The sequence below is a fragment of the Heterocephalus glaber genome, unplaced genomic scaffold, assembly GCF_053883595.1.
Source record: "Heterocephalus glaber isolate CG9 unplaced genomic scaffold, H.glaber_assembly_v1.0 deba00001504, whole genome shotgun sequence".
Lineage (NCBI taxonomy): Eukaryota > Metazoa > Chordata > Mammalia > Rodentia > Bathyergidae > Heterocephalus > Heterocephalus glaber.
In genome coordinates this window covers 36,046,334-36,067,500 of record NW_028258324.1, presented here as the reverse complement: position 1 = coordinate 36,067,500, position 21,167 = coordinate 36,046,334, and positions in this window count along the sequence as shown.

Below are 21,167 nucleotides of genomic sequence, written 5' to 3'. Positions count from 1 at the left end.
CTCTCTCGTTTCAGACAATTTAGTTGGGCTCTTAACTGATTGATCTCCCTGCTTCTACTCTTCTTCTTCATTCCAGAATTGGATTACTATGACAACTATTCAAATTAACATATAAAACTTTTATGATTGTTCAGAAACAAAGCAAGAAAAAAAATACCAAGGATTTGACCATAAAGAGTAAGACCTGAAATGCTATGTTCACATAATCAAGGCAAAGTGAGTATAGGGAGCCTGACTATCCCCTTTCTTTTCATCCAGATTGCTTGACATCTTTTTGAAATATATTCTTTTTTCCTCCAGGTTACATTTAGTTTTAATTTTAATAAGATTTCACAAAAATAAAAATGTGAGAGGAAGTGGATAGAAAGGGATACTAATAAGCAAGAATGTATTCTGAAATTTCCTAATCCCTACACCCTGCCAAAGGCAGCCAAAACCACAGATGACTTGTCCTTCTCTTCAAGCTCCATAAGGCAGAGAATGTGGGTCAGAAATAGTATGAAGGCATCCCCTCTGAAAAGAATGGATATTAGATATCTTCAAGTGAAGAACAAGAAAGTCATTTCAAATCATGTCACACTGCTGGCCAAAACATCCTAACCACCTTCTACTGCAATGGCTCTGACAGATGTTGCAAATTAAAAAGGTCACAAATCTTTGGCCATAGTTCTCACAATTAGTAATAGTGACCCTTTATAAACTCAGAGTAGCCGCACACAAGGCATTAGGTATGGGAGAGCTCACAAGAGCCTGCAAAATCCTTGTAAAGTCAAAGAATGAGAGATTCCTGGTGCCTGAGGAAAGATAAGGAGCCAAGATCAAGAGAAAGGTTACCTGTGGCAGCAGGAGTAATGATAGGAGGCAGGGAGGCCTAAGAGGAAGGATGAACAGCTCATAGTTAGCTTGTGGATAGCTCCACTCTTGACTTCCTTCCTACTTCTGAAGCAGTTTACTTCCAATCTTCCCTTGCCAAGGACCCAACTTTACCTCACCTCTTCTCTATGGAGACCTGTTGCCTTTCTGTTCCATAAGAAAGAAGCTGTAGAAGCCATTTTACACCAATAACCTATTTGCTACCATTTGCAGACAACTCAGTCAATTGAAAGAAGAAAACTTTATTGACATGAATTCAGGTATTGAGACATATATGGAGGGAATAACTCCAAGGCTGAAGCAGTCATTGTAAACCTCCACAACATGAATCCTTCTACCTTTTTCTTTCTATCTGGAAGGTGAGTAGACAGGGGGAGCAGGGATAGAACTAGAAGCTTATTATATGATGGACAACCTAAAGAAGAAATAGAGTTATGAAAATCATGAAAAAAGAAGTATATGGAAGTACAGTACTTGAAGTACTATTTACTTCCTTAAATTTATACAGCTACAATGAAGCTGTGGTGATTGTTAGAATAATGGTTACCTTGGGCCAGGGATTTAGCTCAGTGGTTCTGGTGCTGGCCTCGAAAGTGCAAGGTCTCAAGGGGGGAAAAAAAGAAAAATGGTTACTCTAAGAAAAAGAGCAAGTAGAGATATTATGAGGTGGGGAGGACACAAGGAATATTCTGGGGCTTTCTACCCTGATCTGGATGATAGTTACACAGATATATGTGTACATATAAATAATTAGCTATACATTTAAGATTTAAGTCCTTTGATGTGTGTGTTACAAATAAATTTTTTAAAAGTGTTCTCCCTAAATTTCATCATTTTATGCAAGGCTATGAAAAATCATATGCTAAACCTTAAATGTAATAAAGAAGTTAAAATCTCAGACTAGCTTACAATATGAACATGTCCTTCTGAGACTAATCGTAACTATTAGAGAATGACTAAAAATGATTCAGGATCTCTAAACGTAAAACTTGGTCTCAAAATAAGTTTCAAATATTAATAAAGGTTTTCTTGTTATTTAATTTTTATTTGGTGCTATATCTAGACTTTTGTTATTGATATATCTTTGTGATACACAATAATTGCATTCATTTTGGGGAATTGGTACATGTGAATTTTATATCTTGATCTTTTTTCTTGCCTTTCCCTTCCCCTCTCCCTCCACCCCACATCCTCTTCCTATCTCTAGAAAATTCATTTAATTCAATTTTATTTTATTTTTTTTCCAATGCCAGGGATCCAACTCAGGACCTTGCGCTTGCAAAGCAGGCATGGTGCCACTGGGCTAAATCCCCGGCCCCTGTTCATTTAATTTTAAACAGTACCTTTGATGTTGAGTGAAGCAACTTCCCTTAGGTCAGTTGAGTGTGCTTAGGAGATAGGTGAGCAAATACCCAAATCATCACTCCAACTTCTTTTACCTTTGAAAATCCTGCTTTTAATATCATTTCCTGCCTCTGCATATAAGCCACTTCTGATGTCTACTAGTGCTAGACTCTTATGCTGTACCACAGTATCATCTTTTATAAGACATTTAAATCCACAACTCAAGATTGGAACCTAAGTCAAAATTCAGTGGAGTGACGCTACCAGACCTCAGAGCTCAGAACTCAGCTGAGGCAATAATCCAAGGGAAGATCCTACCCAGGCTCTGTCCACACATCCCTGAGGGCCTTGACAGTCTGTCCCAGATGGCTGCTGGCAAGAGTCCTTGAGAGCCCATAAGATCTCTCCTGTACTGACTAAGTGTTGGAGAAGCAGAAGAAATGAATTTTACTATGGAAAATGTGAATAAAGATGACTAAGCCAGCTGAATGTATTTATTCATTATGTAGCTTTCATCTTCCACACACTCCAATCAGTTCTGTTTATTGTACCTCTGAACTGTACCAAGTAAGATCACTCATGGGTCCACACAGTCAATAGAATGCAGGAGTTTCTATGTTCATAACACTTGACTGCTCATCAGCTCTTAACCCTGTGAAGAGCCCTCCCAGTACTCCCTTTCGCAGGTCTCCATGACCCTACACTCTTCTAGTGTTCCTACCATCTCCTTAGTTTCCCTGGTGTCTTCTTCTGCTCTATTTACCTCAGTCATTAGTCCTCTTTAAGGTTCTAGCCTACTATTCTTTCTTCTCAATCTCACTCGTGGTTTTAACCTATCCCACTCCTATGACAAAGTCTGTGAGAATCTCTTTGTCATCTAATAAAAGAAGCTTGGGTATTTTTATTTCAATCTATCACAATAAGCCCCTTGGTTATAAAAGGAACAAAGAAATACACCTCTCAACCCCACCACCCCCACATATGCACCTCACCTTGACCTTTGATACAATAAAAACTGACCATTTTCTTGCTTTAGAAGTTGAGATTATGTATGTAAATTTCCATATCGACCATAGCTAGGAGGAAGAGAATTGATATGAAAAGAAAGAGGAATGAAAGGAGAACAGAAAAGCAGATGAGGAGAGAGGCTTGGGCTAAGCAGGGAGATTAAATATGATTGCTGAGTACAAGACCCAGTACATGATGGATTTGAGAATAAAACCTCTCTACCTACTCAAAACCCCATGGCTAAACCTCTCTACCAGCTCAAGTCTTTTCCAAGGATATAATCTAGTCCTATTAGTAAAATGAACAGTGTCTGAAATGAAATCCAGTAGACACTATTGTGATACCCTAAGATATTCTCCTAAGTAATGACTACTGAGTACTCTAACTAGAACCCTAATGATACAAATAATTAATTAACCTTCAGATGATGAGCATTTTGTTCCTATTCAGTAATAGGATTATGTCCACCGCTTTTGATATGAAGAAATGATATTTGTCTTACCAGTAGTTTAGTAAGTTAATACAAATTAACTTCTTTGATCTATTTTTAATAGACATTCGTAGTGACTCTTAACAGGGTAAGGAACAAGATTAAAATGGTCAACATTCAAATCATACTTTTATTTAAAGAATCAGCCCCTATTTCAACACAGACTTTGAAGTTAATTCTTTTCTATTATCTTTTCTTGATTTCTAATATCCCCCAGAAGAAATACAAAGTAAAGACTAAAAAGGTTACTGGACACAATGTCAATAATATGGTTAACACTCAGCTGTCAAGTCCAGAATATGTTCTTCTTAATTTTTATTTCATTAGTGCATGTTTGAGGTACATCATGAATACATTCATTGTGAGTTGTTGGTACATCTTATTTCTTTTTACAGCCCCTTCCCTTCCCCTCTCCCTTCTCCCTCCATCTCTTAGTCCTCTTCCCCTTTGCCAAAGATCTATCTCCCTATTTCCTATTGTCTATTTTTTATTTTAATATCTGATTTATTTATACTTTGAGCTTCTCATATAAGAAAAACCATATGATTTTAAACTTGTGTGTCTGATTTATTTCACTTAACATTACAGGTTCAAGGAACATCTATTTTCCTACATATGACTCAGGTTTATATTTCTTTATAGAAGAGTAGTACTACATTTTGTATAAATACCACATTTTCTTTATCTAGTCATCTGTTGAATAGACACTTCTCAGAAGAAGTTCAAATACATATATGAAAAAGTGTTCAAAACCAGAATGTGTTAAAGAAAAAAACTGAGTAGGAATACTGTATTTTGATAGAATAGAAGACTATAGCTTGAAAGCCAAGTGCCTTGCTCTATTCAAGCCCCTGAAATAAAGAAAAATGTGCTGCAGTTAAGAAATTAAATAAGTAGCAACCAGAAGACTAATCATTTACATCAAAACCTGTTTCTGGCACTCTGCCTACCACATCCCAGGACCTCCCACAGTCACCAGGAGGAGACTGGCACTGATCACACACACCTGACACTCTTCAATGATAGGCCCCTTCTCTCTCAAATGCCATTTGAACTCATAAAAGGAATAGTTATCCTAAAATGTAAAATACCCAGATCTCCTCTGAGACTTATTGATCTGGCATTCTGTTAAATAGTAACCTAATCACCAATTTTCCCTGAGGCCTGAAATAAGCCCCAAAGACTCTTATACCCAGCATATTCTCTTTCAACATGAAAAGAACTTGTCCAGTTTTGCTTGCATTCACTGATCTTTAAGCAAACTGTCCTTTCTGAAGCCTTCTTGAAAAGCAATGACTGCATTTGAACAATCCCTTATTAAGGGAAAGTTAACTAGGGCAGGAATTCTACATGAGTCATCAGCAGGGATAGGAGTTTAAGGACAAGAAGCAGAGATCATTAAATAATAAATTGTCATTGGGAAGCCAAGTTATAAACCTGTGAGGAACCGGTGATACTTGATCCTTGGTTCTTTGTGCCTTCGAAGAAGGATTTCAGACAAATACCTACCTACTCGTGTAAAGTGTAGGTAGAGTTTATGGCAAAATGATAGATTTTTTCAGAAAAAATAGAGAGAATACAACTTCAAGCATGAAGGTTGGCAGGCATCCAAAGCTACAGTGACACTGAGTAAGGTCTCAGGTTACATGTTTGAACAGGTCTTTAAAGGAATATAATTTTCCTCCCATCAAGGTCATTGCTCTTTTACAAGGAAAATGAAATGTTTTGACCAACTTCCAAGGAAATGTTTCTGTTTACTCCAAAGGTAGAATGTTTCTGTTCAGTTTGCTTTGAGTCCTTGAAGTTTTCTCCAACCGCTCACCCATGATCTGGACTTTATAGGGGCCCTGAGACCTATCAGTATGCTCACAGGATGTCACATTCTCTTGACTAAAGTTTAAAACCATAGGCTTCTTTGGTTTTTATCTACAACTAATGATTAAGAAAACAAAGGATAAAAGACAAAAATCACATTTTCTTTGTTTGTCATATAGCCCCTAGCCATCTGTCTCCAGGCCTGCTAATGTCTAACAGTATCATGCGTGAAAAGGACACAGAGAAAGGGACTAAAGCCTGAGACTAAAGAAACCTTCAGTTGGGCACAGTGACAAACTCCTGCTACTTGACAGGCTGAGGCTAGAAGACTCCAAGTTTGACCTTGGCCCCTCATCAAAATAGCAAGAACCTGGAGGGAGAGAGGGAGGGAGGGAGAAAGAGAGACAGAATGAGAGAGAGAGAGAGAGAGAGAGAGAGAGAGAAATATTCATTGTGAGAAACTCACCCAAAAGCAGCATCTCATGTTTTGTAGGTGACATCCCCTAGGCTTCTCCATGTCACTCCATGGACCTTAAGAAACTGACTCAAATATAAATTTCATGCATCTTGCTGTGCCATGAGTAAAAATGCCCCTTGTCTCTGATCTAGGCATCTTGTGTCTTCTGCCAGCATCCATGGAACTACAGCAGGCTAACTGGTTAATTTGAACCTAGGATACAATCCTCAGGCCCTTTCCAGTTCTTAACAAATGGCAAGTAAATGAGTGGGTGCTATAAACCCTGCAATACCCCACCCTTTCTCTAATAAAAGTATTTTGTGTTTGCATAGTCATGGAAAAGTCCCAGTCCTGCTGTGTGATTCCTGATCATATATAATCTGTATGTTTTGCTCTTGTTATAATTAAAGGCTCCACTGAGGCATCTTTTCCAGTGCTATTACTCTCTTCCAAAAGCCTTCTGAGGCTTCTATGTGCTCTTGCAATTTATCTTGGAGCAATAACTTGGGGAGCTAGTAACCTGGGATGGTGGCCGCAGTCTTCTTTTTGTAAACACTGTTTTTGTGAACAGGCCAGGGTTATTTATTAAGTAACTGATAAAGAATACATTTTTGTAATTGAGTACTCCTTCACTCACTAGAGGGTTCCACTTACATTTAAAAAGGGCAAAAAGGATGCGGATGCAGTTCAATTGTAAAACACTTGCCAAGCACATGTAAAGTCTTGAATTCAATCCCCAGCATGGAAAGAAAAATCAAGAAGGAAAGAAGAGAGAGAGAGAGAGAGAGAGAGAGAGAGAGAGAGAGAGAGAGAGAGAGGGAGGAGAGGGAGGGAGGGAGGGAGGGAGGAGAGAGAGAGAGAAAGAAAGAAAGAAAGAAAGAAAGAAAGAAAGAAAGAAAGAAAGAAAGAAAGAAAGAAAGAAAGAAAAAAAGGGAGGAAGAAAGAGAAAGAAAGGAAAAAGAAAAAGACAATAAAAAAGTATAAACAGGTTATAGTCAATATTTTAACAGTAATTAGCTCTGGATGGTAGAAGTATGGATAATCTCTTCTTTTCACTTTGTCAACTAGTAAAGTCAAAACTTCAAATATGAACATGAATTACATTGTATAGTATTTTAAAATAAAATAAAAAGATAATTAAAACCACAGCCTCTCACCTGGTTAGGTAATACCCGGCTCATGGCTTCCTTGATGCCCCATTGTCATGTGAATGATTCCACCTATAGTGTCCCCTCTCTTCCTGTACTTATTACGGCTGAGAACAAAGCAACCTGGTGATTCAAATTAGCTCAGTTAATATAACCTCTACATGACTCTTGTTAAAATGTACACAGGGTGTTATACATTCTGAGCACCAACACAGTATCCAATTTAAAACATCTTGTGTTACAAAATTCTCATTAAAAAAAAAATCTCATGTTTCAGCTGAAGCCAAAACAATGACAACCTATCTAAATTCCTAGGGTAAGACCAGAAAAGCACTGAGTGATATATAATAGTGATCTCCCAAGAAAAGTCATTTTTGAAGTTTTACCATGTAGAAAGACTAATGTGTCTATTAAAAGCAAAAATGTGAACTCCAGGTCCTCTCACTGGGGACTGATTTAAATGCAGTTTTGCTAAATTAGCTATAGAGTAAATGTGAAAGAGAAAGCTATTAATCAAATTATATAAAATAACGTATTTTTAGTTGGAATAATCTATATGTGTGATTCCAATACAAACCAGATGTGTAAATAGGCTAAGTAAGCATTTTAAAGAGTTGTTGTATACAAAGCAATGCACTTTTTAAATCAAAACTATATCAAATTAGTGAGAAATTATTTTCAATATTTATTGTTGAGGATAACCTATTTTAATAAAGTCAGACATTAATGAAAATTTATTTTATAAGTTGAATATTTTTCTAAACTAAATGTGACTTTAATCTTAGAAAGTCAATGCTAAAGTCCAACATGATATAAAGAGCAATCACTAAGAGACTTCAAATTCTATGAGACTCTTTATAGATGAAGACTTTACAGCATGAGCATTTTTCTGCTCCCCAGTTTACTCTCTCTTGCCCAACATTTAGACTCTTTATTATACTTTCAGGGAGAGTATGTGTCAGTCATGAGGCCACTTTGGGTGGCCATTTGTGCATGCTACACAACAATCACGAGAGTCTATTAAAGGCCTGAAGAAACGTGCTCACAATATCTGTTAAGACCCAGGAAGTTTTCCCTTTATAGATGACTTCACACATTTTACTGTCCCTGTGCCTATCCACCTTTTACTCACTACACCCCCAGACCCACATTTTTGACTTTAAAATATAATCAACCAGGAAGATATTTAACAGTATGGAAATATTCTCTATTAACCAGGGAACATATAATTCTCCTCTATATGGCAAAAGAAAAACATCTGTTAATCCAACTCCTCTCTGGCTTTTATAATAAGGAAGCTCAAAGGTTTTGTATACAAGAACAAAAAATACATACCCAAAAGCCCAAAAGAATGAGAAAAGCAACCATCAAATAGGCAGCAGCAACAGCAGGTGGAGAAGGTAACCTGGGTACTGTGCCTGAGGCAGCTAGCAGCCTTGAGTGTTTTGCAAGTCATCAGACTGAGTTGAAGCAGATGTTTCTTGGCCACCAGAGAGATTTAGGTACCATGCATCCCTGGATGCCCAGAGAAGAAAACATTATTGTACCAAAGACAGTGCACTCTGTTCAGTCTTCTGCTCTCTGTCTTCTCAGCACTCTGAAAATTAAAAACAAAGGCAAACAGAGCTAAGCAAATAAGAGAAAAGATGGTCTCTTCTGAACTGTCTGCAGCAGCTTCTGCTCTGGCTTTGTGGAGACATGTAACTAAATAATATGCTCTGGGGAGCACAGAGTGTATTAATTGGTAACTGCATGAGAATAAAAAAATCCATATGATCCAAATAAGCAATGAGTGATTTTTCACTCATTTGACAAACAAACATTTGTTAGGTACCTTCTACATGCTGGTACTACTGTATGCACTGAGGATACCACCTTAGAATATGAAGAGGAAGCCTGTATTCTAGTAGAAGGGATCCATAATAAAGCTAGACATGAATAAATTCAGGTAATGGTAAGTGCTGGGAAATAAAATTAGGCAAGGTAAAAGAATGTGAAAGAAGGGCCGGGGGTTTAGCTCAGTGGTTTCGCTGCCTGCTGTGCAAGCACAAGGACCCGTGTTCGATCTCCGGTACCAAAAAAAAAAAAAGAAAAAGAAAAAGTGGAAGAAAGTGGAAGGGCCAGGATGGGAAGGAGGGACAATAGTGTTTATTTCTGAAAAAGGGAACCAGGAGAAACCTATATAAACCAAGCAGAATTCAGGAAGCCCAACCTTAAGCTGCCTGTTAAGTGTGACTTAAGGCATGTATGTTCATTCATTCAAATAAATATGTACTGGACACAACTACTATGTACCAGATATTACATGGAACACTAGGGATGCAAGGTAAGCAAAAGAAACATGATGTCTGCTCACTGACACTGTGTACTCTGCATGCCTACAAGGGAGGCAGGCATTTATTAGTATACACACAAAGAACTAGAGAACTACAATTGGTGATCATTGTAAAATATTCAAAGAAAGAAACTCCATTTATTTGTACTAAAATAGGTAAGCACTAAATCCATCAAACATCATTGACACTCAGATGTTTTCTAGCTTCCTCAGCCCACTGATATCAGATGGAAGGGGGACAAAGGAGAGTAGAAAAAAAATCTGTGGAAATGGGAAGGACAAGAGTCTGGAAGGCTCCAAGCCTGAGGGGCCTGAATGTCTGGAGAGGTAAGAAAGCATCCCCAAGGTTTGAGAGGGTCACACAAGAGGAAGGTGGGGACAAATGTCTGTAAACAAGTGTCTGGGGCCGGATGGCCCCTTACAGTAAGTTCACCTAAACTCACACCCATTTCTTAGATGAGGCAACTGAAGCCTAAAGAGGTTAAGTGGCTCTTGCTCAAAGTCCCAGAACAAGGTAATGGGAAATCCACGAATAGAATCTTAGCCTACTAGTCAATGAAGTGTTTACATGTATAAAACTCACTTATGGTGAGAGAAGTGATGTGTGTTTTTCTAAAATTTGATTAAAATTTTAAAATAAAGAATTAGGAATTAGAATTTTCTAGCAGACTCAGAAATATCATGAATTTCAGAAACATCTGTAAGCCTCCTCTAAAACAAATCAGGATTTTGTTTAAGAACAAAATCAACCTCTAAAGAGGGTAAACATGAAATCCTCCCATTAGGTGAGAGATTTGTTGAGGCTCATTAATACTGCGAAGGGCTGTTTTTCTGTTTTCTGCCCAACATTCTTTAGAGTGTGTTTTCATTTTTCTTGCTTGTACTTTTTGGGCACAGAGCCCAGATTTCTGAGACTCCTGGGTCCAGGCATCACCAAGCAGATGCTGTGGAGTCTACATACAGAACCATCCCATAGCACATAAAATGAAGATAAACCACTGCTTATTTCTAAGTGTAAACCTTTAGTTACTTAGAATAGTGTTGCTCTATATCTCTGGAATGTTCTAAGTGGTGACTTATTTCATTCCCGTGACACAGAGCCATTGGCCTGATGGGGTGGAAAGAAGACCCAGCTAAAGGTGGGATTTCTCAGGACAAATTGAGGCTGAGCAGAAGGGTTAATGGTATGAATTCTTTAGAATCACTGCTGCACTCCTAAACACCCCCCAAATGATTGGAGGCAAGGGTACTTTGTCAACATCTCCTTCATAATCCTTTTCATGGTAAGTAAATAACCTTGACAGCAACTAATGAGGATAAGGTGGTTTGCTATTTTCTTTCTGGAATTTCATGAAAGTGGTCAGTTGCTCACACCCAGATTCATTGACCACAGAACATAAAGTTTTTAGATAAAAGCAAATCTAAAAAGGATTTGTTTTCTGAAAAACAAGGAGACAAGAAGCATCCAATTCCTTTGCCCTGTTTGCCAAAACCATGGGAGGTGGTAGATGCACTATAAAAGTGATGTAGTCTCAGATAGGTTCAGGGTGCATGGCCCCTCAGGAGATCTCTCTAGATCCTGCAAAATGGAAAACCATAGCACCTCCCGCTCTCAGTCAGCCTTCTCTGCCTAACATTATACTCTCTACCTGCAAGAACTGGGAAAGGGAAATACTGGAACATATAAATTTTATTCTAGTGCCTTTTTTCTTTTCCTTCTTCTTCCCCTAGTCTCCCAGGAGAGAAGAAGCTCAGTCTTGTTTCCCTTTTCTAGAGGCACCTTCTACCTTGAAAAACATGGAAGCAAGCCCTTCTATGGCTTGTGTCACAGGCAGGAGTATCACTGCCAAGTCCTTCCCATGTTGAAGGAGGGAGATAATGATATTCCAAAATTCTTTCTCCAGCCAATAGCCTGGCTTTGGGGCTATCATCATGCTGTGTGATCCTACTTTGCATGTTAGAAGTCCATTATGTTCTCTTCCCAGGAACATGAGCTGCTCAGGCCAATTGGAGACACTCAAGAACTCCAAAAGAAAAAGAGAAAAGCACAGTAATAATTTTCTAAATTTCCCTTTGACTTTTAGATGCTACTCAGGTCATGGCATGGACATTTGTGTCACTTCTTCCTCTTGCATTATAAATAAGTCTGCAAAGAGGAATGCATGTATTTGAATGCATGTGTGAATGTGTCAGTAACATAAAATCCTACAAATAGAATTGCTTAAAACTATATTTCTGGATGTTTGCAAAGCTTGAAACTCAATGTGGAAGGCTAGACAAGGGGGAGCAAGAAGTTAAACTCTGAAATCGTGTAGGTGAACATAACTCAGAAACATTACCAAAATAATTGATCCAAATTCCACTCACATTTCTCATGCCAAAAGTCCAACTCTTGGAGAAAAGCATGTGTGCACAAGGTTCCTGCTTTTCCATTTCAGCAAGTCTGGTTTCTCACTTGCTTTCCCATTCCCATTCCCAGTCTGTAGTTTCAGGCTATTCTGGACAGTGTTCGTTTGCCCTTCATATTTTCTTTCTTTGTGATAACAGAAAAAATTGCTAATGGTTTTAGACTCTAGGTCACTGGTTTTCATGTCAACTAGTCCTATAGCCACATTACCTATAGAAAATAAATAAATGACAAGAAAATCACTGTGGAAACTCCTTCTCCTCCAGTTCATTTCCTTCCCAAGCTTATTCCTTTCTATTTCTGCACTCTTCCACAACAAATTACAAATGTTGAATTAAAGTCTATGTTGGGACAACCCACTTTCCAGCCCCCTTTCTATCCCTCTTAGACAGAAGCTTTCTTCCTCTCAATAAATTTTTCCTACTCTTAACCTCTGTTGTTCCTAGAATTCATTCTTTGATTTTAGACAACAGGAACTTGAGTTTCAGATAACTAGTAGGTTTGGGAGTTACATCTCTTCCCACTATATCATTTTGGAGGTCTTCCACCGAGATTAGTGGTCAGAGTTCTTAATGGTACTCTTTTGGCCTGTCTCCACTGCACTGTCCCTGAGAAATAACACACTTCTCAACAGTGTTTGGTTCAAGGCACTTCCCTCCTCTGTGGCTGCTGGATTTCAAGACAAAGCTTCCAGAGTTTCCCCTCCCTGGAACCCTTCCAGAGTAAAGCTGACCTTCATTTATCTCTGGGCCAAATAGAAAACTGGTCTAGGTTTAATCCTGAAACTCTCAAAAAATAAATGTAAAAGTTTTAGTCCAGATTTGTCTGTCTTTCAGGCCTCAGGCAAAATTAGAGAACAATAAGAACAGCTAATCCAGCTCTGGCCACTTCCTTGCCCCTCTAGTCTTCTGCCACTGGCAATGGACAAGATAAAGTCTAAGGGGCACCTTAGATTGGGTGCAAAATAAGAGGGATACACAGGGATGCCTTCTTTCCCTTTGTTTCTTTTCAAAATGGAAAAACTGTCATAGGTAGACATCTGCAGCACAGCAGGCTGGAGCCTTGCCAGACCTTCTTCCCTAACTGCTTGGAATTCATACTTAGCTCCAAAGAGTGTCAACTAGTCTCCTTCTATACCCAAACCTGGCCAGAGCACACACACCCCCCCCATAGTTAAAATTACCTTTAACAGTTTGTCCCTTTACAGGAAAAAATTACATGTGGCTGTGAAATAACTGTGGCTATAAAAGCAACAATGAGAAGCCTGTATAGCTGGGTATTCCAGTCAGATAAACCATCAATATAGGGCCCATCTTAAAATGGTCTTTGCTTTCACTGGTGTAGAAGATTTTTATTCCTTTTGATTCTTATTACAAGAGATCTCTGTTAATTGATCTACAAAGTTCTGACTAGTCTTTTTTATAGTTATAAACCTAAAAATTATACAAGTTATTATAATTTAACTTGGCCAAACACATCTGAGTGCACTCTGGTTTATAAATAAATTGTCTTACATGTGTGTTTGTTTGTTTGTTTGTTCAATTTGTTGCAACATGTACAGCTGTGTTGTTTGAGCTTTTTTCTTTTGGCATTTTGGATTTTTTAAGGTGTTTGCCTTTAACTCAAGTTGGTTTATAGAGAAATATAATTAAGCACATGCTTCCCCCAGGTTGCTAGATTATCCTAATAATGTCAATTGGTTTTACAAATACAGTATATATTGCCATCTATATATAATATCTCAGGAATCTTTCATTGGTCAAAAATAATGTGTTAATTGTTATGATCTGTCTCTCATAGGTCATCTAAATATTTGTTAAGATAATTAAATAAAGACTCTTGGGCCTAGGAAAACTACTGGACAGGACTCCCCTTGGTAAATAAAGGAGCAGCTGCCTGGAAAAATGTATTCCAGCCTTGTTCACAAAGTGGACCCCAATAATTTCCATATCCTTGTGGGAAATACATTGCTAAACATATTATTGTGATATGTATACATTGGTCATGGTCAAACAGCTAAGTTTTCTGTGGGAAAACAATAAGGTTTTATTTAAAATGTCCTTGGTACAAAACAAAATTAAATGATAAGGGGTTTCATGTAACTGATATTCATTGTTATTTCATGGTTTACTAAATATCCTTCATGCCTTCTGGGTGTACAGGTCTTCTAAGATATTGTTTATGGTAATGATCTTTTTTGACTCAGGTATATGCCTTTCTCTTGTGCTCTAGCTACTTGTGATAAGAGGCACATATCAAGTCAACATGATATAACCAATCAAATAATAATTTTTTCTTAACAACTTATGTGATGGATATGTTATGTTTTACCACACTTTAGGATGCTCAGATGCCAAACAATGTCACACATTAAAATTAGAGGCTAGACATTATGAATTCCTAAGGTACTTTTACAGGCCAATATGTATGTTCTCATTAGATGGCATTCTACTAAAGGATAACAAATAAAAGTTTTCTTTATGTCATTTAATGTCGTGATTAGATGGAGGTGTTTGACTGAAAGACTATTCCATACTAAGATGGACATGTAAGTGTTATAAAGAAAATGTCATGACTGTCATGCTAGACACATGTTACAAAAATGTCATCACGATTGTCATGCTGAAATACTATGTGTGGCTCTTGATCTTAAGTTTTTCTATATAATGTATAACTGTTGTCTGTTAACATTCTGCAGAGATTCAACTACTAAAACAACCATGGTTGATAAGAAAAAACAGCCGATTTAACTGTGCTTTATACTTCAAAGTGCTTAATGTCCAGACAAATTTATAATAGTTAAACTCACTGCTTCTACTGCACTACTAATGTCACTGATCTTCTCTTCTGAGTGTTCAACAACTAAAGCTTGGAGAGCAAAACTAGAAAGGTAACTGGGCTAAAAGGACTGCTAATATTTTGGCCCTGGCCCCTCAAGGTCAACAAAGATGCAGGATACAAAGGAACCTTTCCTACAGGATCCCGGATCTTTGGTAAGTCACCCAACCTCCTGAGCAGGGAGATTGCTGGACAGCAGAGGACAAATGTACCATGTGCCAAGGTACAAAGAGGGAAAAATCTCCCATGCTTTCAGTGAAAGCAACATGGTCAAGAAAGGCTGTGACCCATCCTGATGGCTGACACTGACAGAGGAGCTGAGAGGCTGTATGCAAGGTTCCAAAATAATGCCTGAGGAGACTTAATTGACCTTGATAGATACCAAGAGATTCATACTGATTGACACAGATCTCACTTTAACTTGGTCTTAAACACCCAGCAGAAAGGAATAACTAAAAGAGGTATAAAATAATGCCATAGTAATAAGCTAGATACAAAAAGGGGCTCCAATCACTGACCCCTTCTGGCAGTTTCCAGCTACATCAGTAGCTGACCGCAATTATGGATCATTAGGAAAAATTATGGTAGAATCTATAAGAGCTCAGCTAGAGTTTTAAATTTCTTGGCTAAATTTGTCCAATTGTCTCTTTTTACAGCTAAAACTACAGAGACTTATGACAAAATATCAGACTTACAGATAACCTTTATCAAGAAAAGAATCTAAGAACCAGCAGGTTACAATCACTACTTCAGTTTCTAAGTGTGACTTTCTCCCCAACTTGCCCTTCTACTCTAGTGTGCTCATGCTTAGATTATACATGCTCTAATTTCTTAAAAGTTTTGTTTATTCTTGCCTAGAGGCTGCCAGACTCCAAGCAGTCATACAAATGGAACCAATGCCAAAAGTGCTAGACTTCTTTTACCGGGATCCACGAGATCGAACTTGTAAACAGCTCATAACTGCTAAACTATACAATATGACTTCTGTGTTGGATTCTGAAGTCCCCTGGACCTTCTCCTTATCCTCTTTGTGGGAGGCTATTACTAGTTTCTCCCAGTGGAAATGCTTGTTGGCTACATTCATAGCAATCCTGCTGACCTTATAATTTAGCCCATGTATTCTTAACCATTTCTTTGGTTCCTCCTTCAGACTTAGAGCTATAGGCTACTCAAGTTGACAATGCCTGATGCCTATGGAAGGGCTTTAGATAGACCTTCTGTAGAGCAACTCTGACTGCTGATCACAACTATGGCCCTCTTCAGCTGGAAGTAGCCAGACCAGTCTTCGCCCTTTGCCTCCTCACAACAGTTAGGGGTATTTCTTCAAAGGGGGGAGTATTGTAGATAGATAAGTTAATAAGATATCTCTTAGGTAGTTAGAGAGGGCCTCTCTTAAGGCAACCACCCTCAAGGCCCCAGTCCTCAAGGTGCCAGCCCTCCAGGAGCTAACACAGGGAGGAACCAACATGGAGAACAATTGAGGCACATTCACTGGTTAGCATTATAAAAAGAAGAGGCACTACTTCCCCTAGAGATAGACAGCAGTGATTGATATTCTAAATGAGAAATTCCTTGTATATGACTTGTCCTCCCATTTGACCCCCCATTTAATCAATATTACCTGGGTGACTGTACTTGTAATCTTATTGGTTGGTCATGGTTTTGTCCCACCTCATGCTCACCTTGTAAATTTCCTGTGGGTCTTATAGTTTTGCCCCACTTTGTACCCACCTCACCACATGGCTTTGCCGTATAAAACATCTTTGAAAAGTGGGGTGGGTGGGCAACCCACTTTCTGGTCCCCTTTCTGTCTCTCTTAGACAGAAGCTTTCTTTCTCTCAATAAACTTTTCCTGCTCTTAAAGTCCACTATATTATAATTGTAAGGGTTTTTCCCTGGTGTGCTTTGCATAGGTTTTTTTGTACTAAACTCTCCTATTCTTACTCTCACTCTCTGAGTGTCTTTTCCTCATTTACTTCCCCACACTTTGCTTCCCCTCCTTTGTCTAGGTCTGTCTCCTTTGATACATTTTGTCACTTTAGCAAACTTCCACACATACATATATCTCCTTCTTTTAGGCATAATTCCTTAAATCCCTGAATCACACACCTCCCTCCATAGTCTTGTAGTCTTTACTTCATCGTTTCTCCCATTTACAAAACTTATAATCTTGCCCCTCATAGCTACTTATCAGTTTGCATTTCTGTTGTGTATATTCATGACAAAATTTTCTGCAGGGTTATGATTGGAGAAAGAAACAAAAATACAAGAGAGATTCACTTTAACTCTATTCAAGAAACTAAACTGGAAAAATACTACCACTCTCTTTGTGAACATCTTTAGATGCATTTGCACTGTTCTAGTTCTTTAATTAAAAATGAGAGTCAAATCAAACTATTTTTAGAAATTGTAATAACTCAATTAGTTAAAGAGGATATCACTGCTGATGTAGGCATAATACAATTATCTCATGACAAGGACATAAACCCCCTCAACCAGATGGCCTTGCAATTGAATTTCTCAAGAAATTCAGAAACTTATTACAGAAACCACCCTGCACTCCCAGAATGAGACTATACTTTTCTACCAGAACAAAATATCTCAGAAATAGCTAAGTAATTGAGTTTTGTTCAAATAAAGTCATCATACACTAAGACCTCTGCATCTCCATTTCCTATGATAACACGGTAAAATCTCCAAGAATTCAAAGAGAAATCTGTTTGATTTTTGCAAACATGATCTACTATGTGTCCGCACTCCCTGGATGCAGGCACATAGAACATTAGAAAGAGGCACAGAGGCTTGGGTGGTGTGAGACTACTCAGGAAGGAAGGAGAAGGAATACTGCAGGAACAATCCTTTGAGGGCTAGGCCCTGAAGCTAAATTGACTTTAGATGATGCAATTTCAGCCTCTATTTTCAACACCTCTTCTTATTCTCATCAGGACCCCCATGCCAATCTTCCCTCCTACTGCTATGAAGTTGTATGTACCCATTGTGTTTTTACAGGAATTTTCCCTCTGGCTCTCTGGCCATCCTTGTGCTAAAGGTTCACATTAAAGAAGACAGGAGAGCCATATGTTGACCTCTGCAGTATTGGCAGCCAGAAACTAAAGCAAAAATGTTCAACTATCATAGCACTTAAATAAATGCACAGTAATATTTAGCCTTGGAGTGTTGTTCACACCAGCAGAGAGAGAATATACTCAACTCAGAAAGTATACAGCTTTCAATTTGGGGACATACTATGTATACACTTTGGGTATGGTGAAAAATTTTTACATACACTGTGTCCTTTTAGATTTCTTGCTGGAATAGTTTTGCTTTTACAGAATCCAGGACTGAGTCACTCCTGACTAGCTGGCTTGCTTACCTGGAGTAGCAGTAGCTCTATCAGAGGAGGCTCTGCAGAGAGGGTCTTGCAGATCACCGTGACTGCATCTTATCTCAACCTCAGTCAGGTAATGCTGTCCTTGTGCCACTTCAGCCACCTGAAATGGGATCTCAGACATGCTATCCAGCATGTTTCACAGATGGTCGGTGTTATGCCCAGTTTCACTGAAACTCTAAAGATTAGGAGCTGCTTTGAGCTGAGTGAAACAGTGTTTGCTTTAACACCATTGCCTGGCTAACATGAAGTCCTCAATATGTGTTTAAAATGAACAAATCATCCAAGAAGACAAAAACCAAAGGGCATTTCAGATATTTCCATGAAAATAAAAACAATCTTTTTCTCATGCCAATCCCCCATCGCACCTTTATCATTGAGGACAAAACAGATATAAAGAGGGATAATATTTAATATTAGCAGTAATAGTATTATTATTACCAGGCATTACTACATGAGCCATATTGATATGTTTAAATACATGTACACAAAACAATACATTTTTTTAAATTTGCAAATGAAAATTTGTGCATTAAACAAGTTGAAATGATTGTCTATAAATAAGGAGGAGGGAGTGTGAATGAGGCATGAGGATTAAATGAAATTGTTAATTAGGTAATTAGTAGATAAAAAATTAATACTAAGTAGCAGTTAAATAAAACTATTGTTTAAGATAATTTTGAATGAAAAAAATTCTTGGACTGGAGAATGGATCAGTCTTGGTGAATGCAACACAGATGATCAATGATGAGTGTTCCAAGGAGCCCTCCACATAGCCCACCACCAGGTACAGCGCAGGTTCACACTGAAGGAAAACAATGGTAAAGCACACCCTTCCCAGGTGCAGCTTAGGGAGCAGGAAGCCTGGTAGAGAAATTCCCTTGCCTTGCAGAGCAGCAAGCAGTTTCATAGAAATATCTACAAAGAGCCCATCATAGGCTTACAGGCTCTGAATAACACCTAAAGACCAGGAGACCTGTGATTCTTCTGACCAAGACCCAGAAAGACATGGTACCAAAAGCCAGAATCTCTGCATGGCCTTGTGGCAGGAACAAGAAGGACACTGCAGCCATTGCCAGAGGAGGCTGGTTACCAGAGGCCACATGGGAGCTCAGACATTTCAGCAGACACTGGCAGACAGAGATGATGATGCTTGGGGACCAGAAGAGATGATGTTCTACTCAGAAGATGTCAGCATGGACAAATTAATTCATAGACCTGATGCTTCTTCTCACCCCACCCCACCTCACCCCACATAGGTGTCCTGATGCTGCAAAGCCTTTCAGGATTTTGAATTCTTACGTGAAGGATGGTGTTGGAAGAAAAGCTTGGACTGAACAAGAAACAAAGGAATACCTGTGTTCTGGTTTGACTGAGCTTTCCCTATAAGGCAACATGGAACCATAAATTAGAAAACCAAGTAATTTAAAGGATGCAATAAGAATTAATTTCTTCTACAATAAATAACCAAAATTCTTCCATGAATTAAATGAATCCATTTCTCTATGTGAGATACCTTAGGAGCCTATCACACCAATTATTCAGGTCAGTGATAGCTGCTGAAAGCTTAGAGAAAAGCAAACTTGTATACTGAGAGAGATAAAATGAGAGGTGCCATCTGATGGGAAGGATATGCAGTTGGCAGTTAGCAGGTTTAGGTTGGATCCTGGCACTTGTGTAGTGATCTTGGACAAGTCACTTACTACTCCTTCCTCTATGTCCTCATTTATAAAGTGGAAATGATAATGATAATGATGCCTATTTCTCAGGGCTCCTGTGAGGATAAAATGAGGTAATGTGTGCAAAATTACTTTGTAAACTATAAAACACACATAACTGTTAGTCATCATCATTTTTATCATCATCTATGAATAATAAGCAGCCTTATAGAAAGTATTTGTATAGTTCTGAACATCTAATGTATTCACAGGAAAGTGTTTATGAACTGAAAGTATCTGACTTATCTGCTTTGTTTTGGTCTCCTTACAAGAATAATGCTATTCAAAATCAATTATTAAATGAATAGACAAAATGAATGCTCAATTACTATAATAAATGAAGGATAAAATTAAACATTTACCTTTAAAATCATATACATTTCTTCATGACCAACAGATCTTGCTGAATTTTAAAATGTGAAATATTCACTCTTTGTATATTAAAAGCAAATATCCAATATTTGGGGAAACTCCCTCACCATGAAAGCCTCTCTCCTCCTAAGATTTGTTTTATATTCATTCTCCTCTCAAAATTTTACTTTTAAAAATGAAATTATAAGTTTGTGAGCTATGCACATGGCATGCACACAATAAATATAAAGGATAAACCAAATATAGGGTCATTATTCCTCCTTTCCTAATCCCCTTTACTAATTTATTGCTAGGCACATAGTTGCCTCTCAATAAATAACTGTAGAATTAATTAATTGCATTGGTTAATAAGGTCATGGCTAAGTAACTGTTTGATGAGTGAATTGCTCTTAAAAGATCATATGTCTCACATCATTACCCTCACCTTGGCCCCTTCTCTGATATCTGGACCACCTTTCCAACTGACCCCTGAACATTTCAACTCAGATTCTCTGCTGTATACAGAAAGAAGGTGGGAGCTAGAAAATTAGAAGGGGTAAAAATAAATAATAGAATAAGGAAGATTGAGCTGGCTCCATAGGTTCACAAATTTCAAGTTGCTATACTTCGTTTCTCAGAAAATCACAAAAGCTACATAAAAAAATTTTCTCTTAAGACAAAAGGATTGTAAATGAATAGACAAAAAATACAAGGTGATTACTCAGCAAATAGTATTATTTTTATTTATTTTTCTAGTATTTGTTGCATTTAATTTTTTTTTATTTTTATTGTTCCCTGTGGTAATTGACTAATTGTCAACTTGAGTGGGAACACCCAGCTTATTTGAGTCAGCATGGTTGTCAGAAAGGTATAAAAGGAGACCGGGAGGGAAGGATTTCAACTGATTTTTCTTGGAAGAGCTTTATTCTGCTTCCTTTTCTTAGGAGGGTCTTCAGCTGTTCTTTTCTGCTGAGCTCTGGTCTTCACTTTCGTCA